This window comes from Pogoniulus pusillus, chromosome 11, assembly GCF_015220805.1.
Source record: "Pogoniulus pusillus isolate bPogPus1 chromosome 11, bPogPus1.pri, whole genome shotgun sequence".
Classification (NCBI taxonomy): Eukaryota; Metazoa; Chordata; class Aves; order Piciformes; family Lybiidae; genus Pogoniulus; species Pogoniulus pusillus.
The window spans coordinates 20,374,071-20,401,190 of record NC_087274.1 but is presented as its reverse complement, the minus strand read 5'-3'; the positions used below and the strand labels follow the sequence as shown (position 1 = coordinate 20,401,190).

Below are 27,120 nucleotides of genomic sequence, written 5' to 3'. Positions count from 1 at the left end.
CAAGACGATAGAAACCTAAATTGTAAGTTGAGCAATGACCAAGACCATTTCCATATGGTAAAAGTGTTGTGATATACAGCTCTCTGAATTGCTGAGAGGTTGATGCTTGCATTGAAGTCTGACAATGCACCTCTGGTCCGGACAGACCGCTAAGATATGAGTACAGTAACTGGGCTGGTCACAAAATATTGTACATAAAGCTGAGGAGTTATCAGTGGACCATAGGTTAGGGAGTTAAAAAAATGGGCTCAGAATAGAATGAAATAGGTGAAGGTACAAATGTATTTTAATTTCAGATAAATAATTCCCAGGTGATTTCTATGGCTGATCTGGCATCTGAAGAAGGAGCACAAAATCAAAGTAGTATTTTTGTAACTTCCAAGTAGCTTTGGATAAACACCTGAACTTTTGGTGTTGACTCTTCACTGGTTTAAACACATTGTCACTGAATTTGAAACATTGTCAGATCTACTGATCATTCACCATTCACATTGTGTTGCGTGGAGTTTCGTGCCATTAGGAGTGATAGGTAGAGCTAAGCCTTGTCAGTGCTTGATGGAAGTTTGCAAGTGCAGATGCTCTGCATCTCTGCATCTTCATGAACTGAGTAAAAATCTGGATAGAAGAACCTAAGTTTTTGATACTAAATAGCTGGTCAAGGAGCAGGTGACATTCATGTTCGATGTCTTTATAGATATTTGGAAGCACTTCTGCATTGTTTGAACTACTATACCAGCTATCAATGAGGATTTAATGAGGTGCTAGTGGATATTTTGGTGTTATGGCTGCTAACAAAGTGACTCAACAAAACGTCCTGCTCAGCAGGCAGGAGAGAATGAAGTCCAAAACTCAGTCATCACAAACTAGTTACTGTAATAAAGGAATGGTCTCTTCAGCCTTCAGGGTGCAGTGCTGTCTGGCTACCATGCTCAACTTTGTGGTTGTTTGTGTTTGTTTAGCTTGGCTAAGGATTTAGTGACAGTTTCTTCCTATTTTTTTTCTTCCCATTTTTCCTAAGCACCTGTAACATCTCATCTTTTTTGAAAGCATGTAAAGATTCTATTTTACTTTAGGCTGTTCTCAAGAAAAGTTGTTACCTGCATGAAATGAGTCATTTCAAGTATTTAGTCTGTGCATAGATTGTATAGTGAGGGTAAAAGCCACACATGAATCCTATTCATGTACATCAGCAACACCTTTCAGAAAGCATGCTAAAATCTGAACTCTGACTTTCTCAGAAAGAGACCAATATTTACTGTCTTAGATTATATTTCTATTTTTAGTTTGCTTTGAGAAAGGGAAATTCATGTGCAAATCAAAAGTGTTCTAAGCTATTGCTAGCCACAGCTGGAGAAGTTAGGAACAGACAATGAAGTCAGTGGTTAGACATAACAATGCTCATTTTCATCTGTTTCCTAACATTTAGTGCTCTGTATGCAGCACTTACACTGAGAAAAAAAATATCTTCTACTGGAATGTACTAGAATTATACACACAAGTACATCATCTCTGCAGTAGGAGCAGGAAATTTCAAAGCAAATACAGGTTGAGAGCAATCGCTCCAAATTTAGCCTAGTTATGATAATTTGCTGTTTTGTTTGTATTTAGTGCTTTAAATCCTTGAGCCATATTCATCCTAGATTGCATGTTATTCCCTACAGCCCAGTCATGATATGATCTGGAATAACACTAATTTAGAGCTGCCTTTGAGGTAGATGTTATGGCTAGATACTAAAAAATGCTATGCAATTAATCATGGTGGAATATGCATATTAGATGTAAAACACTGTCCATTCAAGTGAGCTGTCTTTGTTCCAAATAATATGCCATCAAAAGCAGTCATGGAAGAGACAAACCACTCCCTGCATTGTTTGGTTTACTTTGTCTTGTTTTTCCCTGTCATCGATTATGATAGCCAGCTGGCAATGCTTGAATTTCTGGTTTGCAAGAAATCTGAGATGTCTGAATTTGCTATCAGACACTCAGGAAGTTTTAGTCTTGGCTTGAAAAATAGTCTAGATGTGTATTTTCAATAGTTATTTGGAATTTTAGCAATAAAAGGAGAGAGGTTTAATTAGTTTTAATTCTATTAGGGACATTTTCTGCCATACAGCTTCCTATTTTTTTCCTATTCTGAAGTGAGATGTGTCACAGAAGGTAGAATAGGGCTGCCAGAAAGTGGAGAGAACTTTAAAGGTGATCAAATATTTCCTTTCAGTGCTTCAATATGCATGTTGCATATACCTAATGTTTGCACTGTACTGTTGCATCTGAGGCCATATTTAGATTCCTAGATTACTGGGCAGTTAGACCAGGAAGCGGACAACAGGAAACACTTTTACCTCAGAGCAAGTTGATACTTCAAAGGACCCCGAAATTTTTTCTATGGCAACTATGGAAGGAAAGATTTTTGGGTTTGCTATGTTGGTGTTACACCCTGGAAAAGGAAAGGTGCATGTTGTGCTTGCTTCATTTCTTAGAATAAGAATGAAGTGTCCCTTTTTGATGGACTGCTGTATTTGACAGCATTGTTTTTAGGGTTTGACAGGGGTGTAAGTACTGATAAGGCTAGGTAGCAAGGAGGCTGAGAGCTTACAGCTGCTTGAAAGGCCATCTCAAAGCTGACAGTCACATTTGCCTTCCTCTGAGCTAGGTCCCTTCTAACTAATATTTCTATGCTTCTAAGAGGAAGTGCACTATGCCAAATGAATATTATGTTTTAATTTAATGCAGTTTTAGCAAATGGCTGTGTTAAAAATCTGCCTACTAATGACAGAAAACTACTGTCTTCTCAGTGTTTCACACAGTAATCTCATAACATGAACCATAATTTTTTTATTTATTGTTGAGTAGTAATAAAGACAAACAGAAAGATTCTGAGGTTGATATATTGTGATGTTGCAAAGGACAACTGCAAGCACCTAATCTATCTTCCTGACTGCAGCACTTTTGTATTGTTTGTGCAAACTAAACACATAATTCAGGAAAAAAAAACAACTTTCAAATGCAATATGACTTTGCCAGTGAACTTGTAAGACTAGTGCTTGCACAGGGACCACATCTCTTCAGCCTTTGCAGTTCCTCACCCATTATTTTTTTTCAGATATTATTGCAAGTGATGTGGTGTTTCTTTTTATTGTTCCATGTTAAAGATAACAATTAGCATAAAGGGGAGACCATATCTCTTACATTCCTCATTAGAAAAATAACCATTTGATAATAATTTACTGGTCACAAATCTATATAGACCTACCTATTAATCTCTTGAAGTCTTACAGTTTGCTTTATCTATTTATTTATTTATTTATTTATTTATTACCTAAGTGCTTGCTTTTAGAGTCGTATTTAATCTTGGAAAACTTAATCTGACCATGATCGGATTTTCTGCATATCTTTTCCCCCCCATTTCTTTCCTCTGATGAGGTTTTCCACAAATTTTTTTCCTGTGATGATTTTATTTTGATCTGCTCAAAAACTGAGGGTTTGAGCTCAGGGTCAGCCAACAACTTTTCCTCTCATCTTTCCCCAAATGATGAACATAGTTACAACTGATGTCCTGATGTGAAGGCACAGCAAGTTTCACACTGATTTTGTCTGAATCTTTTCTCAGATATATCCTATAGTTTTATCTTAAACAGTGCATTTGATTTTTATTTCTAGTAATAATAAAACTATCCCAAAATGGCCATATTGTAGATCTCAAAGCTAGCTAGATCCTTGAGAGGATCTTAAGGAAATAAAAGCATATTTTACTTGCATCACCACAAATGAAGATGCAGTTATCTACGAGGAAGTCGGTGAAGAATCAGCTTAACAAGCTACTTTTGTATGATTAGACAAATCATATTCTTCTGACTTCTTTTAATTAATATATTGTTTTCTCCTAGACCACTGCTTCTAGATTCTATACACAACATAGCATCTAGTAGTTGCCAGCTCTGTTTTCTAAACTGTAACAAAAAATGTTGAATTATCTCTCTCTTCATCTTCTAAAGTGTGACCAAAGGATGAGCTGTGAATTTTAAAAACATGGTTCTGACATCTGCACCACAGTGTCAAGTGGTGGAGCTTCTCCTTAAAGATGTTTTAAGATATTTAGTTTGATGTTTTTCAAGACTGATTTTTTTAACAAGAAAAAAACCCCAACAAACTCAAAACCCAAACCAACAAAACAAATCTGGGTGTCAATCTACTCTTAATTACATTACATTATGTTCTAATACATTTCTCTTAGGAATAGAAGGAAAAAAGTCAAGTGTGCTGCATAAAGCACATAAATTAATACAATAATTAGGATCATTTTGTTTTTGTATGGCTCAGCTAAGAACAGAGAGTACTGTTTTTCTATCCAGTAATTCTTAAAATCATGCCCAACTGTTTGTTTGCTGTTACTTTTTCCCTGAAGTTTGAGATTTCTCATGCAGTGATTTAGAAAAGACTATGTGAGGGAAGTACCACATGCTTACTCTTTATTGCTGCATCATATAATACCAGGTCATTAATCATTAATAGAAAGAGTAAAGGTCTCAATTTAGTGCCCTGTGGAGACATCTCCATTAATCGCTTGCCAATTGGAGGGGACACAATCGACTTTAACCTGCTGGCTATGGTCCATAAGAAAAGCTCTGACCCATTTAATCAGCCTGGAATGTGTTCCATAACCTTTCAAGTTGGGTCATCGAATGTCAAGTTCTGTCGAAGGCTTTATTTAGTCAACCATGACTGGTAACCTCCTTATCTTCTGCTTTTCGTGTCAGTGGTACAATACTTTTATCAACACATATGCAGCTATTTTCTTTTAAGGTTGCCAAACTATGTTCTCTCCAGATGGTTCTGAAAGATTTACCACACTTTTGGCTATATGATATTTTATGGACAAGCTCAATGAAAAAAAAGTGACATTTGTAATAGATTTCTTCTGTCTATCAGTCAGCACTATGAAAAGCAGGCATATTTAGTGATCATCAATCCACAGCACCTTCCTGAAAGTCTTGGGAAACATTAATAAAAGACATCTCTGGTTTTTGATATGTAGTGTATTCTTGCCTATTTTCTATCGACCACAGTATATGTAGGTATGGTACCACTGTTACTGTGCTTTGTGTCACTGTTAATGAGGAATAAATGACTTCAGAACTTCTGATAGCACCAAATGTCACAGCGAATCAAGACATACACTTTTGCTGGCTGCATTTATTTCTTTTATGTCTCTGCACTTGCTTTATCTGCCAGTTCAGGTCACCTAAAGAGCTTTGTGATGTTTTATGAAAATATCCAGTAATATCAGCTGTGTTGGAAAGAGTAAATCAGAGTCCCTTCTGAGAGAACTACTGACTTCATATTTTGATTTATTCAGAAGTAGCAGAAAAAGTGCAACTGTAGAATGGTGTCAGTTCCAACAATAAAACCTCTGTGTTTATTCTGTCTGATAAAACATCCATCTGACATCTACAGCTACCTCATAAAGTGGAAGCAGATTGATGAGCTTAAGTTATTGAGCATTTCTTGGTTCTGTGGCCACTTCATTGCTAACAACTCAGTAGGCAGTTTTATTTCTCTCTTTTGCTTTTTCTCTCGTTCTCCAGTTTTGCTGGGAAGGAATGCTTTCTGTTTCTAACCTTTTCATTATACAAATTGGTCTTTAAAATGCCTTGCTGTCTGGATGGTAATAACAGTGAAATAATTTCTGTCCAACGGTAGGTGCATTCATGAACCTGAGAGAGCTCAAGGAACAAACTGTACATTTAATTAGGGGCATTTAATTTCATTTTCTAACTTGGGATCAGCATCGATCTGTCGTTTGCTCTAAAAGGATGTATTTAAGAAACAGTATTGCAATTCTTTTAAAAGAGCCTTACTATATTTGAATAATAGCAGCCTACAAACTTATTAATGATAATGAGTATGCAAAATGTTCTGCACAAAAAAAAGACCTGACAAGCATGAATGGTGACAGATGATGACCAGAATTTTCAAAATTTATGATCACTGCAATGTGAAAAAGTAATTATGAATAATAAAAATCTGTTGCAATAATTAGCTGTAATGAATGCTCACAGCAAAGTAAATGAACTGGAACAATTTAAGGCAATAATACACAATTTGCATTTTATACTATGTCAGAACATTTTATCATTAGACCAGTCAGCAATGTATTCTTATATTAACACAATTTTCAGCTTTTTACATATGTACCTCATGTTCAAGTCTGTTACTGAGCTGTGATCTGTACATAAAGAAAAAGAGATGTAAGGAATTGTTGTGGTAGGCCTGATAGTCCTAAAATAGGCTTATACGTGTCCTGCCTTGCCTAGGCTTGCTTTTCTGCTCTATGAGAGGCAAGCGCGGGAAAAGGACACAAAAGAACCTGGAGCCACTGAGTCTGGCTGCCCAGGGTCCTGTGGTAAACAAGGTACACACACCTGCCTAGTGCAAGGGCCCTGCTTTTCCCAAATTAGGGAAAAGCGAGCCTATGGCTTTGCCTAATGTGGTAAGGTTTGGCTAAGTGCCATCTTATTGGCCATTCTGTGTCCAAAGGGCAATTCATCTCGGCCCACATTGATAAAAGGAGATATGCAGGTAAACAACACGCTTGCTCCCCTGTTCTCTGCTTTCTCTGCTGTGCTCAGCCATGCTCTGCTGTTGCCTGCTGCAATTGCCTACTGGTTTACTGTTTGCTGCTAAACTCCACTGCCGTGTTTTGCCAGAAGCAGACCCTGAATCAACCTGTGTGGTCAGTGTGACATTGTGCGCATCTGTCTCGGTCCTAATTTAAATTTCCAGAGACTCAGACAAATTTGATAGAGCCAATAACAATTTTGTAAAGTGCCCTTCTCTCTTCCCCTTCTTTCTCAAAAGAAAGGGATTAGATGGAGAGAGAGAAAAGGTAAGCACACCCAAATAAACAAATCTCACTCAATTTGGAAGTTAAAAAGAAAAGTTTAACAATAACTTAAATGGGTATCTGAGGTAGGGAAGTTACAAAAGGTAAAAGGAAGGGAAAGGAAATACAAAATGTATAAATACAACCTGATTGTGATGGCTTTGTCCACCTTGTGGGTGATGGCCAGGTGGTGAAACAAAGAGAAACCAGGAACAGATGGTAATGCTAATAATCATGGAGGCAGGGAGGTGCAGAGAGAGCAAGGAACAGGCAGTCCCCCTGCTTTTATGGGACAGGAAGGGGAGTGGGCTAACCATCACCTGGTGGTGCTCAGACCCACCCCTGGGGAGTGGTCAAGACCACCTAGGGTCAGGTTCAGGGTTACTCCCCCTGGAGTGTTAACCCTATGCAGCATCACACGACATCCTGCCTCTACATCTGAAAGCCCTGCTTAGAAGTTCTGGACATAACAGATTATCCAAAAGCCAGGAGACAAGGTCAGAGATTGTCTGTGTCCTTTCCCCAGAAGCTGGGAAGAATTAAGACTCAATGACAAGACAGAGTCCCCTGAAAGCATTTGGGCACTGTCTGGACTGTGGCTAAGCCCCACTAGTCGGCTAATAATAATCTGTGAGTAAATGCTTAAATGCCTCTTTGTAATTCTCCATTGCCTTCTGCCATAAGCAGAAAGAGCTCCTTGAGCCCATCTACTGGGCCAGCACCATACTGACCACAAGTGGCATTTGACCACAGGAATCTTCTCTTCCAGTTCAATGAAATGCTTATATATTTTGCTGGTTATTACTAGATCTAGATATTATCCATAGAATGTTTCCATGACTGTGTAAGGACTGAAATATTACTAAAATTAGTGGTTGGGGGTGGCAAGAGTTCTCAATATCAAAGTCAAGAAACAATATTAATTTTGGAAAAATATAATCTCACATCAGTTAATTTCCCCTCTGCAACAGGAATGAATCACTTTAATAAAACAAGCTTTATTGCATTTAAAATAAATACTTTCACGTGAAAGTTGGTTTTGTACATATGTTAATACAACTGTAATGTAGAATGTCTCTACATAGTAGTAAACCTTTTCAGTCTGAGAAAGAGGCTCAGGTGTCAGTGTGTATTTTGTACAAAGAGATGTCAGTGATGGCCTTGTGGAATTTTCTATTACATTTATTCATGCTGTTCATTCAAAATGCAAAACCTGTTTGAAACAGCCAAATTCCCTTCTCTGAAACTGGGTTTTAGCATGTGAGAATGTGCAAGTGCTCAAGGATCCCAGAGCCAAAGGATAAACTTGGAACAACTTTAAAGTTTGCAGCTCTGTCTCTTTCAAATTCCTTCCATCAGTGAACCGTGAATTTCAGGATGATAAGGTTACAACAGATTGGCTCTCACTGTTGGCTAAGAGTAGTCACTCCTGGGTGGACTGTCATCACTAGCAGTCAAGGTCACTTTTTTCATTACAGTGAAGCTTTCCAGAGGGCTATAATTTATCATTCCTTAGAAATGTGATGTATCAGATCTAGGGGCATCTCTGTGGTTTACTTCAGTTCTAAGCCTTCTTCACTTGTACCATCATTCTGCCAAAACAAAATAGGAGAACTTGTTGAAGCCTCCAAGACAAGCTGAATCTCATTTTTTTGGCTCTGCTCCTTTAAGAAAACTATCTGAGATTTCAGAACTGGTAACATTTTCAGACAGAAGAATTTTTTAACTGGTTTTGCCCTTAGGCTTTTTGCCCCTGCTAAGAGAAATTTGTTTTCCAAGTATCTTGTCACCTAGGAAGCTTGTGCTAAATGAATGAGCTCCTAGGTGGAGACATGGAAAAAATCCTTTCAAGACTTTTGGGAATTAGAATCCTTTGAGGTTTTTTGGGGTATTATTATTACTATTATTAACAATGGAAGCATGTTGATAGTAGTAAGAGACTAAAAGGACACATTTTAATCATTTGACACTGTTTCTTCTTAATCTACTTCAAACAGAGAGTGCAGTGTAATACTGAGCATATCATAGTCCCAGTCCTTGTTCTGTGTGTGGGTTTTATTTCCCATTAACTCTGAACAATTTGTTGTTTTTTTTCCTGGGTCAAATGAATTTCTAGATAGACCAAATACTTTCATGTATGACAAGGACAGTAGGACATCAAAACATATATACCCCAGGGAATGGCTTTAAACTTCTCCTTTTGATAATACTCTTCCTGACATGTTCAATGCATCCATCACATCAAAGCTTTAACTCTTTTCTTTCTTTTTTTGAAGGAACAGCTTAAGTCTGTTTTTCTCAGGGAATGCATAGAGGTTGTTTAAATAAAATAACACAAAAAAAGTCTATATACTTTCCAAACAGGAATTGCAGTAAGGTGGAGCAGAGACATCTGCTATTTTTATTTTCAGTTCCCCAGGAATAGAAATTTGTTGTGGAAGATGATAATTTAATGTGAAATTCTACAGAATGCCGAACATTAAAACCAGTGGGTAAAGAGATAATAAAAGCATTCTATTGGTGTGAATCTGTAGCTCTGTTCAGGATTAGACCATGCAAGAACCTGGAACAAGTTTACTTGGAGCTAATCTTTGAAGTGGTTCTTGCTTGGGTGTCCTGTCTGTCTATGCTACATGTGACACTAGACCCCATGCTTTTATTTTGACCTAAGTAGAAGAGTTTGTGTGCATGCATTGCACAAACAGGGAAGAAGAACTGCAAACAGAGGGATCACTGCTTTGCAGAGAAGCTTCTAACTTCTCTGTTGCCCTTTTTACACTGAGTTGCCATATGCCTAGCAGTGATGCTGCCTGCTAGGATGAGCAGTAGGACCTGTATCAGAGTTCTTAGGAGGGCAGAGGCAAGGATGTAAAGGCTTTCTTTTTGTGCATGCTGGGATCTCTCAGATTCTGCTGAACTGAACTCCTGACAGGCTGTCTTGCCTCTCGTGGGAGGGATTGCATGATCTTCATAAGAAGCAGCTGCTGCTGGATCCTGATCCCTGCCAAGTTCAGCAGTAGCTCCTGGCTGCAGGGCTGAGAACAGTACACCTTCACTTTCCCATGCTCCACACTGAACATGGTCAAGAGCCCATTGCTTGCTAGAAGCAGCCAAGTAACAGTTTTCTCTGCAGGTTTTACACACTATTGATCAGAAGTGATAAGTGACTGTGGCAAAATTAGTAAAACTGAACTGTTCAATGTTATAAATAATTAATTTCTCCTGAGTAATTTATGAAGAGAACTCCTGCTACAGGGTTACTCACTTTTTTTTTCACAGAATCTATGCTGCCACATTTGAAAATGCTTTTTGAATAATTGAAGACAAGAAGACCTTAATAGTTTGGTCTAAATTCAAAGATGCAGACTATGCAGTCCACTTCAGTCTGACATATTTAAGTTGCTGTCGACAGAACTACAGTGCTTTGACCAGAATTTCTCTTCAGATCCTGGACTCGTGTTGCTTGCACTGTTATATTCTCTGGAGATGGATTTTTTTAATTGCATAAAGACAATGTAATTTAAAACAATTAGATATATGACAATAAGGAAAGTAAAACAAAAATCATATTCTATATAGCAGACAAGCAGCTTAAATAGACAAAGGAGTTCTGTTATATTTATCTTTGCACTGTTTTGTTCTACTCACTTTTGTTTTGTTGCTGCAGCTTTGTGACTGGACTGATGAAAAGACCTACATACTTCATGAGATACCTTAAATGCAAACCATCAACTTAAATGTTGGCTTTAGTTCTCCTGTGGTTTATGTGACCATTTGTGCTTCTGTCTTACCTTTTCAGTAAAATCCCATGGATTGCGTTGTGAGGATGTTTTGATTCACATTACAGTGTATATTATAGTATGCAGTTCCTCTCTGGGCATTAAAATGTTGATACTCATAGGTCTTATCTAGCTGAGAGGTATGAAATGTTAGATTTTTTTGTCATTTCCTGACATAACGTTTAAAGCTTTGGTTAACTGGTTTCATTGAAGTTGCAGCTCCCCAAGCTGCTTGGTGTTAAGGAAGGAGAGGATGGGAACTTAGTCTGGGCCAGCAGTCCATGTAGAACAGTATATAAAAGTGGCACTTTTTAAAAAGGAGCAGAATTCTGAGTCCCTGCAGGCCTATGTGGGATTTACAGCCTCCTGCGGAGGAAAGGAAAATCATCTGTTTCTTGCAAGGCTGTGATTCCTGCCAAGTGTGGTAGTTTTGGTGGGAAAATCTGAAAAGCAATACTTGGCCTCTGCAGACAGCCAGTGTACCCACCTGCTTGATTTTGGACTGCACTGCAGGCTCTATTTCTATGGATTAGCATACTTCTGGATGCATAACCGTTGTTCCTGCTGGCCAGGTACTGCCTAGAATCTTCTCTGTTGATAAAGATAATGAGTTTATAGTTCCTAGATATCATAACATCTGTTTTGTCCCTTGACTGGTCTAAATCATTTGCAGAGATGCAGTGAGAAAAGGAAGTACATACATGTCTTGACCACTGTCTAGTACCTCTTAGCAGTGCTGGTGATAACAAAACTGTGGAAAAGTAGTCTGGTACTCCTTTTTGATGAGTGCAATTCATTTGAATATAAAGCAGTAAGCATCTTCTTACCACAGATAATTGCATCTCACTGTGTTCTTTATATAAGATGTATGACTGTGTAAGCCAGCCTTGTCCTAGGTTTGCTCTGCAAGATTTTCAGGTGTTGGCTCATATCTTTAAAATGTCCAATAGTGCTTTCTCTCTGCCTGAGACATACACAGACATTTAAAAACTGATAGACCCGCACCTTTCCGTGCACAACAGATGCAAACATATGAGAGGGGGAATAAAGGAAATGCATATTGTTATGCTGCATGAAACACTGGTAATGTATGTGACACTCTCTCAGTGAGCTTGCAAGCTAAATGCTTATTCCTTCAGGCCTGCAGCTCGTAGGCTCTGTGAGAGCACAGGTTCTGACTGCACACAACAGCTTTCCGAGGGACTTTCTGTTCCTTTTGTTATTCACCACTAAGTCTATGGGAAGCCACAAACTGGGGATCCCATTGGCACAGAGTACTGTGTTTCCTATTTCAACCTGTGATTTTAATCCACATAACACCTCATTAGTCAGGCTTTATGGGTGTAATCCAGAGCCCATTGATCTCAGTGGAAAATTGCCCCCTGATTCCGCTAGGCTTTCTATTATCGCCTGTACATGGATGTTAAGTGCACCTTTAAACCTACCAGGTCTGTGACCTTCCTAGTTTTTCAAGGTTACAGATAACTAAATATAAAGGGAAAAACGTGTTTCCCTGTGTATCTGAGACAAAATCCTATCAGGTCTGACACAAAGTAGGAAGAAAAGCATGATTTTCTATATGTGAACCCTCCTTCTACTCTGCTCCAGTTTTGAGCTTGAAGGACCTCTGTGCCATGGAGATTCACATGCTTGGCTTCAACACCTAGCCATGCTGTCTAGCTCCAAACTTGGCCTGGCCTCAGACGAGTTTTTCCTCAGAAACATAGGTGCCTCCCACAAAGAGCTGAAGGCAATGGAAAGCTTAAGCTGTCCCATGAGGAACTTAAATTCTAATTTGGGAGTACCAAAAATTGATTCCTTGCAGCTGTGAAACAATTTTTGTCTCTCCTGAATTGAGGGAAGAAGAGCTCAAGGAGTTCCAATATATTTCTAGGAGCCAAATTTTCTATTGTATTTGGAAATTTTTATTTGATCATCAGCCTTGAGATTTGAGGAGGATTATTCACCTCCTTTCCTTGTTTTGAGAAGTAGCATAAATAATTCATTTAGTGATAATGCTGTGCCTCCCAGTGTGCTTGTTTATCATTAGAATTTTCCAGCTTTCACTAGGATAGTGCACTCTGATTCCTGGCTGGATTTATGACATAAATGTCAGGCAGGAATTCTCTCCCTCTGTTTTCAAGTCAAATCTCTTTATTTTTACACTGGATTTGATTTATACTTTGATGAAATCACCAGGAACTAGCTCTAAGTCCATACGAGTGCCATTCATTTCTGTATTGTTACCTTAGCTGAATTTTCCCTGAGGATCATCATGTGGGTTTTTGAAATGCATTTCAAACATATGGCCATTCTTTCCTAAATCTTTGTAATGTCTTTTCACTTGATTTGTGTATTGTATCTTTCTCTAGAAGAGACAGAGGATTTTCTAAAGGTTATGGGTTTTTTTGAAGGTAACAGTACCCTCCTCCAGATACAGGTATATCAAAGCAGAGAACTGTTCAGTGAGAATGGTTGCAGGAACCAGAAGGAAAGAAACTCTCTTCATTAGTAAGACCTGTGGGAATAACTATAGGAAGAACTTGTCCCAAAAGTTTTCAAACAGTGATCAGTCCAGCTGACATGATCAAAATCAACATGGCAGGCACTGAGGAGATTCCAGACTATCTATCTAACTTACAGATCTTCATATGCAATTGTTGCTGGGGATGCAAAAGTGACTGTGTGATTTCAGGACTTCAGCGAAATGCAGCCTTTTACGATGAAACAGTAAGTGAAGAGGAGGTACTATCCTTGGAAACAGTTTAATAGCTTAAACCATTGAAATAAACCAATTAGTTTAAATTATAGACTATGACTTAAACTAAGTAGTTTAGTTTAATAGAAAAAAACATGGAGTGGGATTATACTGCTTCTATATTTACACTGAAGGGTGCCCCATATCAGAATCATTATCCAGTCTCATAACAGACTAACAATCTTTATTGAGGTAGCCAAAAGAGCCAATGGCATCCTGGCCTATATCAGGAATAGTCTGGTTAGTAGGACGAGGGAGTTTATTCTTCCCCTATACACTGGTCAGCCGCACCTTGAGTACTGTGTCCAGTTCTGGACCCCTCAATTCAAGAGAAAAGTTGAGATGCTGGAAGGTGTCCAGAGAAGGGTGACAGAGCTAGTGAAAGGCTTTGAACACAAACCCTATGAGGAGAGGCTGAGGGAGCTGAGGTTGTTTAGCCTGGAGAAGAGGAGGCTCAGGGGTGACCTCATTGTTGTCTACAGCTACTTGAAGGGAGGTTGTAGCCAGGTGGGGTTGGTCTCTCCTCCCAGGCAACCAGCAATAGAACAAGGGGACACAGTCTCAAGTTGTGCTGCAAGAGGTCTAGGCTGGATGTTAGGAGGAAGTTCTTCACAGAGAGTGATTGGCATTGGAATGGACTGCCCAGGGAGGTGGTGGAGTCATCTTCCTTGGAGGTATTTGGGAAAAGACTGGATGAGGCATTTATGTGCCATGGTCTAGTTGACTGGATAGGGCTGGTTGATAGGTTGGACTGGATGATCTTGGAGGTCTCTTCCCACTGGGTTGATTCTATGATAAATATCTTGAGACCCTTCATGTAAGATCTATGAGAATGACACAAGATGTTAAGAATGTACCTGACAATAACAATTATGAGAAGCTAGATCTGCTTAGCTCAGTGACAGCTAAGGAGGACCTTGATGGTTATTAGGGATAGAAGTGTCTGATTCAAGTGCAGGAGGTGCACAGCCACATCACAGGAGATGGACCTGTGCATTTTGTCTGCAGTGATATTGGAAGACCTCAAACTTGCATAGCTCCTCCAGTAAAGGAGGGCACAAACTTGACAAAAGTTCCACAATGAAAATGGAAAGAGATTAGTTAGAAAGAATACTGCAGACAATAACTAGGTCAGCTAAGACCAGAAATGAGTCGCTGGAGAGTAGCTCACTGAATCAATTTACCAGATTTGCTGTGTGTTTGTTGTTCCTTTACAGTTTCCTTTTTTTTTTTTCATTACCAAATTGGATGTTTTGAAGAGTTAACTTATACTTCACAAGAACTAGTTTGAAGAAGCCCAGCATTCAGGATATCACAGTAGAGGAGTGTAGCAGACATTCTAGATCTGATATTTGTGAAAAAATACTGCTTGTGTTTCTTTCAAGTCTGTTTTCAGGAGCCTTTGCTTTAATAAGTAGTTTAAATTCTGTCAGAGGTAATCATTTGTGGATATAATACATATTTACATACAGAAAGACTCAAACCCAGATAGTTTCATATAGCAGTTTGATTTTTATGGGTAGAATATTTGGACTTCCTTAGCCTTTATGTGGGCAGGATATTCCCAACTAACATTATTTTAAATGAGAGTCATAACTGGTCAGTGTTACTGATTTTGAGTTGGGGATTTATCTTTTGCATCATGAGAGTTGAATCATTGCACCTAAATGGCAATATTGTACAAGTAAGTGAATGCAGAAGTTCCAAGACAGGAGTATGAGCCCCGGGCATGCCTCACAATCCCTTATTTTTATCAGGAATACAGTTTTTTTTATATATATATATGCAAAAATATGAAGTGTATCTAATCAAGTACACAAAAAATATCTTTGGCATAAGAATGTTATTCATATTAAGAATACAACATAGAGTAAGGCAGAATAAACTGCAGTCATCAAAGACTTTTTCTTTGAAACTCCAAATAGTTCAGAGGTAGAATAAATATTCTTGTTAGCTGATTAATTTTTATGGTTTTTTACTGCTGTATTTTCTAGTTTGCCATTTATGTTATGAAATATAACTAGGAAATCATTTCAAGCCTGAAAAGGTGAAAATCTCTCAAGGAACACTGAATGAATATTTCCTTTCCAATTGTGTATAATTCCATTAGTTTGAAAAAACCCAACCCCAAAAGATATGTGTCCAAAACAATATTGCTATAAATCATATGTGCCTAAATCTATCCCCAGTTATTGCGATGAAATCTGTAATCCGAATTACATAGCAACACCTCAGTGGGTTCTTTCTGTAACTAAAAATGCTCCCAAATACTCATGAAAATGAAAACCTAAAATCTTTATTTCAGTCCTTGTCTTTCAAACTTTCAATTTTAAAGCATTATCAAAGACCTGAAGAAATGGAATTATACATGTGACGCTTAAATTCCTGCTTAGATAGGCAGTATTAAGAACAGGTATAATCTGTGTAAATAACACCCAGGGACAGATAATCACCAGTTACATTGATTTTCCTGCTCAGGATTTTAGTCACTGCCATTAGTCAGAGCTTTATAAAGGAATAAACACTTCTATATCAATAGATTTTTATAGAAAAGTTTAATTTTAGAATAAAGGGAGCTTAGACTGCATTGTGCTGCTATGTTCTTTGCATGAAACCTTTAAATAAGTTGCTTATTTGAATCGTGAGGCAAATGACAAGTGGTGTTTAAGCACCAGATCACTTTTCTGTTTTCCTTCCAAGTACTGACTGAAAGTTTGAGGCATTCTGATGACCTGCTCCCTGCAGATGTCCATTTACTATTTTCATCTTAGAAATCCAGGTCCTGAGGCATTTATAGCACCCTCACTGAGGGCACTGAGCGCTCCTGGACATGTGTATACTTACAGATACACTTAGGTAATTGGTGCTTACCTCTGTGACAAAGACATTGGGTATGGTCTGAGAAACTGCTTCTCTGTGAGCTCAGCTGAGCTGGATTTGGCTGCCAAGGACTGTATGGTTAGTTCTCTAGGTAGCTCTCTATGGCTGAGAGCAGACTAAAACTCAGAGGCTGCTTTCGGGAATGGGATTTGAAATTATGCCTTCTACATGAGGGGAATTCACTGTAGGGGGACAATGTTGTGCTATAAAAATCTGTTAGTTATTAGGTGACACTACAGCTGTACATTTCAGTGCAGGAAATGGCATTTATACATAGGGGATAAGACTCAAGCTGAAATGGGAGGAGCTATGTAACATCCTTCTCCCGAAACGTATTAGCAGTGCCATGGGAATCAATAACATGATTTGAGATGGTAGCTTAAATGCTACTCAATAATAATGTAATATAACACTAATTTTCATGTTATTTACCACAAATATGCAACTATTTATCTTTGAGGGTTTTTCCTTTAGAACACTGGAATCCGGTCATCAAATCTTTTTGCATCTCATTGAAGAGAAAGAGTTTGCACTGAGGTCTAAAATGGTTTGACCTTCTTGAAAATTAAGCCATTTGTAGTGTTATAATAGTATCTCAATTTCAGTTAAGGATTAGAGCATGCTTCTTACTGGAGGAGAGGTTATAGCCCTTTGCTTTTCATGCAAGTTGCATCACAAGCATGTCTTCATGCAAACTTAAATCTATGTCAAGTCAATACTTTTATGACTTGATCAAAATAAAACCAGACACTGAGTTGGAATAGCATTGCCTTTTCTGATATCAGGTCAGTTAAAGTATCAGTGAAACCTGAAGAAATGGAAAACAATTTTTGTAAGTTGGAAATCAATTTTCTAAAATTTTGTTTTCCTGCATACAAATTAATTATGATTATATTAAATTGAAATGCTGAAATAAAGATGGATGACTAATCAACCAGTTTCTCCAATAGATTGTTTGTTGGGAAGGGAGAAGCTTCCTGAGCTGCAGTAATTTGTCACTTCTGCTGACAGACAGAGTGCAATAAATTTTAATCTAGACTAAGACACTCTCAGTTTCACATCATCCACATGTCTGTAATGCTTCTTGCATGTAGCCTCTCCAGTGACCTGACATATAGATTGTTGCCCAGTCACTATATTTTCACTAGAAGTCAGCTTTCTGTTAATTTTCATTAGCACAGAGTTCAAATGGATGTGGAGGAGCATGTAAGGAAATGGTTTGAAACATTATTTTACTTATAAACTGCCATTAAGATTCTATTGAATTACTATGATAGATATCATGGGAGGGTACTTACACTTGATTAAGTCAGGACATTTGAGGATCAGAGGACTAAGGTATAACTACTGTTTTGTTTCTTAATGGAGTTTACCACACTGAAATGTTGAAGTTTATTTTAGTATTACACATTCTACCTACACATAGGGAATTTGTATACCCAGGGTACTTTTATGTGGACCATCATTTCAGCTCTGCAATAACAAACAAATAAACCCTCCAGCTGGCAACCAAGCAGCACACAGGTGCTTGGTCAGTCCTCCCACAACTGGATGGGGTAGAGAATTTGAAGAGTAGAAGTGAGAAAATTCATGGGTTGACATAAAGATGGTTTGATAGTTAAAGCAAAAAGTTCCACACACAATCAAAGCAAACCAAGGAATTAATTCACTACTTCCCACTTGCAAGCAGGTGTTCAGCAATCTCCAGAAAAACTGAAGAACATGTAATCATTACCTGGGAAGATGAAAACCATCACTCTGAATGTCTGTAATTTTATCCTTTAGTCCCCAGTTTTATATGATAAGCAGACGTCATAAGAGCTGGAATATTCCTTTGGTCATTGGGGATCAACTGTTGCAGCTGTGCCTGCTCCAAACTTCTCATACACCTCCAGCTTGCTCATTGGTGGGGTGGGACGAGAAGCAGAAAGGACCTTGACTCTGTGGAAGCACAGGTCAACAGTAACAGAAGCATCCTTGTGTAACCAATACAGTTTTCAGTACAAACACAAACCATAGCCCCACACTAGATACCATGAAGGAAATTAACTCTGCCACAGCCAAACCCAGCAGAGATATATGTGATCTATGATACAAACAAGGTTGTAAATTTGACAGTGCAGCCATGCTTGTATTGTGGAAGTGAATTTTCTGAACAAATCACATTTTTCCTGTATCAATCTGTTCGTTGGTTTAAGTAATGGACTGAAGTGGCATCTATTGCTGTGTTGTTTGGTCCATAACACAGGATTTCTTAGCGCCATTTACAATGTTAATTTCCAAGGAGATGAATATTTTCAATGAGAATGACATCTAGACAGAAAAAGAAAAAAAGTGAAACTGATAATCTCCTAGTTCATTCAAAGAACTTATCTGTTAAAGTGGGGGCACTGTCAGGAAAAAAAAAAGACACTATGATTCTATAGCACTGTGGTTTTACTTTCCAGAGGGAAATAAAGTGAAAGTTATAGCAAAAAGGTGCAAGGAAGAAAATGATAAACTACAATATAATACAGGCTGAAATAAAAGTTAAGAAAGAAAAAAAGTCATAGGTAACATAAAACATTAAGATTAGCCACAGGGAATATCCATTTACAGCTCAAACTCATGGTGTGGTTTTCAGTAACGGCAGCAAAGGATGGACTATGTGGGTTGAGTGATCTTATTATTTCTACTACTTCTGTCCAAGTGAGAAATGAAAAAGGAAACATGTGCTTCTCCAGAAACGTCCAGATTCTTTTAAGTTAGAAAAGAAGCCTACACAGAGTGCTGGTGATGCTCAGTGTTAGAATGGTCATGAGGAAAAAAAGAAATGCTGTTGTTTTCTTTAACCCCCCCTCAGTGTTCACCACAGTAGCCTCCAGCTGTTTTCCTTAGGATGCATCCCTGCTGCTCTGGAACATCAAACTTCCAGGAGTACTAATCTTCATTGTCAGTCTCCCACCCCTGCATAAAGGAGGGATCTCTGGTCCTTGATACCATCTACTCATTGACTTCCCTGAAAATATTTTCATCTCCTCGACAGCTAGGAGATGTTAGGGACAAATAAATCTTATGATATATACACACTATTGATTTACCATTCTAGCTTTTAAAATCTGAATAACAATGCAATTTTCCCAGGAGTACATTAAACAGGTCCACATGCAAATATTTTTGGTGTATCAAAAACGTGCACTTACTTTTTTACATTGCAAAATCACTCAGATTGTTCTCAGAGAGACAGATAGGACTAAGAATCTGCAAATAAAAATCAAGTGCTCATTGCTCTTCTCCCTTGTTAAATCCTCATAGTGAAATTTCACTTTGAAATACAGGTTTAACAGATAAGAGAACTGAAAATCTGGTCTAGAGATAATACAAATGCCTCCTGGGTGCTGCACTAGAAATGGCAGGCTTCTAACCATACAGAAGTTTAACCTCGTGAGGAAAGACGTGCAAGGACATGAAATCTGGAACTTTCTGTAGCATTTGCTTGCATGATGTTATCCCAATAGAGCTGCTTTGTTAACAATTGCAGCCAAGGCATGCAGATTACTTCCTAAATGTGCATTTTAATTTCCATGAAAAACTTTGCATTTTAGAGCATGGCCCTGCTGCCCTATCCTTTTGAACATAGACGCTTTGCTAATTTAAAAGGTGTATTTTAATTTCCAAACTCACCTTAAGTAGCAGAAAATTATGTTAAGTTACTCTCCTTGGCAAGATTAAAGACAGAAATTCATCAGGAGAAAGACTGAGGATAATACCTTTTAGTGAGAAAGCTCTTCAATGCCTGGGCACAAATCCAGCTACAGAAAGGACACCCCCAGGTACATGTTAGTATGCCTCTCCTGATACTGAGGACTTAAACCATGTAAGGTATATTCCAGCAGAGAATACTCAGCTAACTAATGTTAAGAGATTTTTTTTTTTAATATATGATCAGAATAATTAAACATATTTTTCTGCAAGGGAAAGATTATTAAAACATGGGTTTGGTTGTTTTTTTTTATGACTGACAATCAGCAGAATGAGTGTTTCATATAAAATCTATTTTCCTTTTGGGACGCAATTTGTTCCTGATCTTTCTCCCTAGCACATCAGTTTCCAAGGAGGCTAAAAATAAATAGTCTCCTTTAAAAACAAAACAGTGACTGAATTAGTATGCTCCTGTGAAACAGCAATTATTTCTGACAGGTGAAAAGGCCATTAGACATGAATTGATTTTCAGAGGGACTGTGAGCTCTTAGTCTAGTCAACAGGAGCTGCATGTGCTCAGCACCTCTGAAAATCAGGGTCAGTCTTGCAAGGTGCTGAATGACCTCAACCAGCAGAAAGTTTTCTACGTATTTCAGGAATTGGCCTTTAGAAATAAGACAAGAAATCTGTAAGCCCAGATATGTGCTGCGAGATTTCTGCAACACAATCCCCAAGCTGTCACCTTGTCTGCTTTAAACAGCATTGAACCTGGCACCATGAGGTCCTGAGAAAGCCACTTAACTTCTCTGTGCTCTTTCCACTTTTACTCACACTGTGCCTTGTCCTTATAAATAGTACCAAGACCTCTATTGTCATCTTCTGCTCATGTTGGTACCTAGCACTACTGGGCTTTACTGTCAGTTGGAGCAAGTTGGTTCTGTGGAATACCTGTTCATAAATACGAGAATTCTGAAATACAACTGTTTAGAGGAATCATAGAATCAACCAAGTTGGAAGAGACCTCCAAGATCATCCAGTCCAACCTACCACCCAGCCCTATCCAGTCAACTAGACCATGTACAAGTTTGATAAAGCTGTGCAGTATCTTACTGGAGACCCATGTCTGAGAGTACAGCAATGTTGGGCTTTTAGGTAACCCTCTCAAAACATTGCAATCTGTTTAATATACAAAAAACCCAGTACAAAACATGAAAAGAGCAATTTGAATGAGAAAGAACAACTCCCACAGATGAGACATCAAGAGTCATACACAGGAGAAGGCATAATTAATAAGTTTGGGTCTTTTTCTAATATAGGCTTAGATCTGCCTCTCAAAGATTAGTGAACACTTGAGTTCAAACACCCTTGAATTTTGTGGAAGCTCAGAGAGAGATGTGATTCCAAAACTTTGTGATGTGAGCATCTCTCATTATATCATGACTGCCTTTTCTTTCATCTTTTCCAAACATCACCATATATGTTGTATGTGCTACATCCAGTTAAAATTATAGTAGCAGAGAAAAGCTATGCAAGCAATATCAATCTAAATAGAATGGCCCTATTTATGAGCTAAGGGCTAAGAAAATTCACTCTGTTCTTAACTGCTGCCAAAGATCTTCTAGTTAGTGCCTCGCTGTGCTTTGTCTCCTGATTGTGTAAAGAGAGGATTTTAAAACAAACAAACAAGCAAACCAAACCAAATAAAAACTGTTGAGAAAGACAACTCTGGTATCTCCAGGCAACAGGTGGTTTAAACAGGGACATATACTGTATGCTTACATAACTGCACCTTAGAGGATTTTTAATATAAGGAGTTCTAATCTCTGTTGTCTGATATTGCCCAGAGATGTTTGCTTGTGTTTCCAGTGTTCTGATACCATCAATGTAGCTAAGAAACATCAATATTTAGGATTACAACTGCAATTCTATGGATTTCATTTGGGATGGTGTATTAGATTTTACTCTCTTTTAAATCAGAAGGTAAAGAGAATTTATACATTTCTGGCAAGGCATTTAGAAAAACAGTGAGCAGAATGATATGGCTAAAATGAAAGGGAAAAGAATGCTAGATTTTTGCTTCCTGGATTACAAGGGGAAAACTTAATGCTAGACTTTTTTTTTTTGGCCCTTGCAACATTCCTTGATAGTCTAGACTAGAAGTATGTCTTCTTCCAAATACCAATATTTGGAAATTGTCCTAAAATAAAGCTCCTTTAGCAAACCCTTTTCAGCCCAGCCCCCAGACAGGAAATTCCAACATAGAAAACTCTGATCCGAAAACTTTAAAAAGCTTGGCTAAATTAATACTTGGACTCTTTGAGAATTGGAATGTGTGCAGTGAGCATTTAAGACCTATAGTTCACCATATGAGACTTGACTCCAGACGGGTTTCATTAATTGGGAGAAGTTACGAGGATAAGCATTGCTTTACTTTTCTTTCTTCATAGCAATAAAGCTTGCTAAGATTACAGTGTGCTCTATCTTGACTGTCAGAACAGAGAGACTTCATGTTGCTGGATTTCGCTTTGTATAATCACAATGAAACTGTACAAAATAATTTCTGTGAGTGCTTGCATCCTTCTCACAACTTTGCAGCATACAGATCATACAAGAACAGTGACTGGGTTTGTCTTCACTCACACTCTGCCAAGCTGTAGATTGCTACAGTTTTGCAATGAGGAGAAGGCCATGGTGATGGCTGTACTGTTGTCATCTGTGATGCCCATGTTGCATACAAAGCTGTGTGCAGCTTGGTTGCCAACAAAGATGCTTAAAAGTATGATGGTTTCTTCTTTTCTGCCTTAAGTAAAACATAGGAAAAATATGCATGTAAGTCAAAATATCATGGGTGTTTTTTTTTTTTTGTAGTCAGTTTTGAATACAATCCAATCTTTGCCTGAAAGTTTGCAAAACATAGAATTCATTCATTTATATTACCTGATGTGTCTGTCTATATTTCTCATTTCCTTTTCTGGATGACTCAGCTAAAGAAGGTTTAGACCTTCTTTATCTTGTAATTCTTCTTAAAACATGCCTACATTTTAAAGTCTATTTTTTTCATACCTAGCCACAGAATTCCAGCTTTATGTCTCGTATGAAAAGGTTTTGTTCTTTTTATGTTTGCATTAATTCTTAGTTAATCCTGTTATTTCTCATCTCATAATTATATCTTCCTATTCACCTCTTACTGTAACTCTGCAATTATTGTTATGTGACAGTTCAGAACATTAAAACATCTGTAGTACCAACTCTTGTCTCTTATAGAAGAGATATGGGAAACAAATGGGTCACGATTCCTTATTCCACCAGTAGTATAAAAAAAGTGATAAAATACATTTAAAAACATTAAATGAGTACTATGTTTGTATCCCTTGTCTGATACCTAAGTTTATACCCACTGCTTTTTATTTTCCTTTAGACTATCCATTTTTTGTGGTACTAAAAGATTATACTTCAGTGATGCATAATTCTGAGTAGTGATATACGACCAACAAAGTTATCTGACAACACCCAGCTTTGGCAGAGTTACATAAGGAATGGTTTGAGACACATTAGGTACCAGTGGCCTGAATTTCTTTCAAACAAATTGCATTTATACTATGAAAGTGTAACTGGTTTCATACAATGTACACTCTTAGGGGAAACTAAAGAATTTTATTATGTTTCAAGGGGTTTATTGGAAAGTAAACTGGTTATAAATGGCATTGCCTAGGCTGTCCATGTAAATCAAGGTAGTCGTATCGAGTCAGTGGAGCCACATTATTTGGTACTGTTAAGAAACTGGTTCTGTAATTCCATGTTACAAGAAGTACTGGTCTGATTGATTATAACAATTTTATGGCAATACAGCATCAAGTTTTAGTTCTTGTTCACAGAAAGCTGGACTGATTTGTCAGGTTGAGCCCTGAGAATGCTACAAATCTAGCTGCTTTTCAGAGAAGGTACAGCTGCCTTCCCTACTGCTTTGTCTTGGCTGAGAGCAGAGGTAGTTATTGAAAACTATTCAAAGGAAAATACTGGGTTTTGTCAAAACCTAATTATCTTAGATCTAGCAAGTGTTGACCTTAATTCTTTGATGGATAAAAAGTCAAAACATCTCAGACTTCTGACTTCATTTTGAATATACTTTGCTCTGAGAGTGCATTGATTACTTCTCATCAAACATCCTTTTTACTTATATTGTTTTGATTTTTTAGGCCAAACCACACTAGTACATTTAATTGTGCGTCTGTTCATATTGCGTTTCAAACTATCAAGGAAATATTTTAACCCTGTTCTGTGATGAAACCAACTACAATTAAAATAGAAAAAAAATTTCAGTAAAACCTTCTTCAGAATCATATCTTCATAGGGAATTTCAAATAGTTGTCGTGATTTAGCGGGAAGTAATTTTTTCAACCTTGGACTCCTCCATGGCATTCACTTTTTGAATAGCAAGGACTTACCTGGTATTTCCAGAACTTAGGAAATAGGCTTTCACCACCATGCCAGTGTGGTCCTTTTCATCCAGAAGAACACTCAGGTACAATCATATAATAGAAAAAAAAAAAATATTGGTCTACAGGGTGAGCTTTAACACATTTCTGAATGGGGAAAAGGTCACTAGAATAGGCAGGAGAGTGATAATGTTAATTTTCTTCATGTAAGCCATAATAAAAGTTGCTTTGTAATTTGGTAATGAGTAACTTGTACTCTCCAATCCATGGGCTGATGATTGCAATACTTAATGTACGGACTACACAGGTGATAATTCAGCCTTTGAAAATTCTGAGAAAGGACACTATGTAAGATCAGACTGTATATTTTATTGTGTACCCAATTTTGTTCTTAAATGGGAGATTTTGTTAGAGGAGGCTTGGTTAGTTTGTCTTCTAAATTACTTAGTTCATCTGCTTCGAAACAACATGCATATAAAGTAGAAAATTAATACGATATCTGCTAACTCTCAGATGAACAATTTCTAATCACTGAGAGTGGTCTTTGTTCCTTCTAAACTAACATATTCTACCCTTTTTATTTACTAATTCTGAGAAAGCCCAGCTCACTCTTTGAAGGCTAAGTTTTACTCCAGGTGAATTTCAAGAATTAATCAATTCTAATTCTGAAACTAATGTGTCTGTAAGAAAACAATTTTGGGCTGATTGTAATTACTGTCATCACTTTCTGTGACAGTAGCTGTTGTGAAGGTTTTCCAATGTCATCTTTCTCATGATAGAGAGTAATTCTTTAATTGTTTCCTCCCTTATTCATGGTGGCAGATAAGAAGAAACCTGTGCTGAATTCCTTACAGACATGACTATAAGAAAGAAACAAAGCTATTATTGCTATATTAACCTGAAGGTTTTGACAGGATTCATAAAGAGCAGATGGTGGATTAAGTTTATAACTACCTATATGAGCCTTAAAATTAATATATTATCCTCATACTGAATTGTAACACATCTTGTCTTCTGTCTCCTTCAATACACTTGCATTCATGTCACTTGAGAAAGCATTCCACGTAGGTAAGCAATTGCATGAGACCATCTTTTTATGATCCCTTGGAGGGGAAAGAAAAGACCGTTTAGAATAATGTAATTTTTTTTGGAAGTAGATAAAGCAGGTGAGTTGACTGGGGCTCATAATGCTGATATATAAAAAGGTGCTTTCATCTGGCTATGTTTTTTATAAAAAAAGGGTCTCAAGCTATCTTTAAAATAACAGACAAGGATTATTGCTTCCTATCATGCTCAAACTGCCCTTCTGCTTTCTTCCTAGTTTTCTTTCACTAGTTGAATAGTGAATAAGGAATGTATTATGATCACTAGGTGAAATAATGTGTTTGATTTTGAATGTTAAAGTTACCATTTTCCCTGCTGAGCCTATTAATGAAAAAAATCTGTCACTGGAGAACTGAAACCAATTACTTCTTACCTGAAGTAGCTAGACTACTGAGTGAACCATTTTTAAACAGTAACAGAAGAAATCACTGTGAAAATGTAGCATTCAGTATAGATCCTAAGAGTGCCACATGAGTGATCCAACTGTAGATTATCTATCTGTTTACCAAACATGAACAGAACAGGTAAACATTATAGGTCCAGGCAAAGAATCAGCTCACATTTAGGTCACAGAACATTAATAGTTCTACATCTTAGGTATGAATCACAGAATTTCAGAGGTTGGAAAGGACCTCTAGAGATCATCAAGTCCAACCTTCCTGCCAAGGCAGGATCACCCAAGGTAGTTTGCACAGGAATGCATCCAGGCAGGTTTTGAAAGTCTCCAGAGAAGGAGACTCCACAGCCTCTCTGGGCAGCCTGTTCCGGTACTCTGCCACCCTCACTGTAAAAAAGTCTCTCCTCGTGTTGTGGTGAAACCTTTTATGTTCCAATTTGTAGCCATTAATCCTTGTCCTATCACTGCTGACCAGTGAAAGATATTTGCCCCATCCACTTGACACCCACCCCTCAGATATAGGTATACAATGATCAGGTCCCCTCTAGACTAAACAGCCCCAGGTTTCTCAGTCTACTCTTGCTACAGCACTTCCACCCATTTTGGACAAGCAGCACTGATCCACTCTATATAGACTATGCAAGATAATTTAGACTTCAGTTCTTATGTTTAATATCTTGGTTCCAATTTAAATTTCCAGAGACTCCAATAAATATGATAGAACCAATAACAATTTTATAGAGTGCCCTTCCCTCTTCCCCCTTCTTTCCCAGAAGAAAGGAATTAGATGTAAAGAGAGGAAAAGTAAGCACACCCAAATCAATGAATCTCACTCGATTTGGAAGCTAAAATAAGAAAAGTTTAACAATAACTTAAAAGGATATCTGAGGTAGGGAAGCTACAAAGGTATAGGGAAGGGAAAACAGCACAAAATGTGTAAATACAACCTGATTTTGATGGTGATGGCCACATGGTAAAACAAAGAGGAACAGGATGGTGATGGTAATGGTGATAAGCACAGAGGCAGGGAGCACAGAGAAAGCATCAGATGGGAAGTTCCCCTGCTTTTATGGGTCTTTAGACAGGAAGGGGGAGTGGGCTAACCATCACCTGGGAGTGGTCAGACCCACCCCTGGGGAGGGGTCAAGACCACCTAGGGTCAGGTTCAAGGTTAGCCCTATGCAGTTTAACTTCAATTATTG

The 27,120-nt window shown here is 37.9% G+C and overlaps 2 long non-coding RNA genes across 4 annotated transcripts in view; one reads left to right on the top strand and one right to left on the bottom strand.

Annotated features, from left to right (window-relative positions):
- Nucleotides 1–27,120, top strand: part of LOC135179762 (uncharacterized) — a 220,740-nt gene that overhangs the window by 138,763 nt on the left and 54,857 nt on the right. The window lies entirely within an intron of this gene.
- LOC135179761 (uncharacterized) lies at nucleotides 17,651–26,952 on the bottom strand. 3 transcript variants are annotated; one of them, XR_010304111.1, is made up of 4 exons: nucleotides 26,866–26,952; nucleotides 25,895–26,019; nucleotides 24,427–24,498; nucleotides 17,651–18,613 (listed from the first exon to the last, which is right to left on the bottom strand). It is a non-coding gene; the product is annotated as an uncharacterized LOC135179761 (long non-coding RNA). The 3 variants fall into 3 exon arrangements; XR_010304110.1 differs by lacking the exons at nucleotides 25,895–26,019; nucleotides 26,866–26,952 and having other exon boundaries at nucleotides 24,427–25,516; XR_010304112.1 differs by lacking the exons at nucleotides 17,651–18,613; nucleotides 25,895–26,019; nucleotides 26,866–26,952 and adding an exon at nucleotides 22,370–22,781 and having other exon boundaries at nucleotides 24,427–25,516.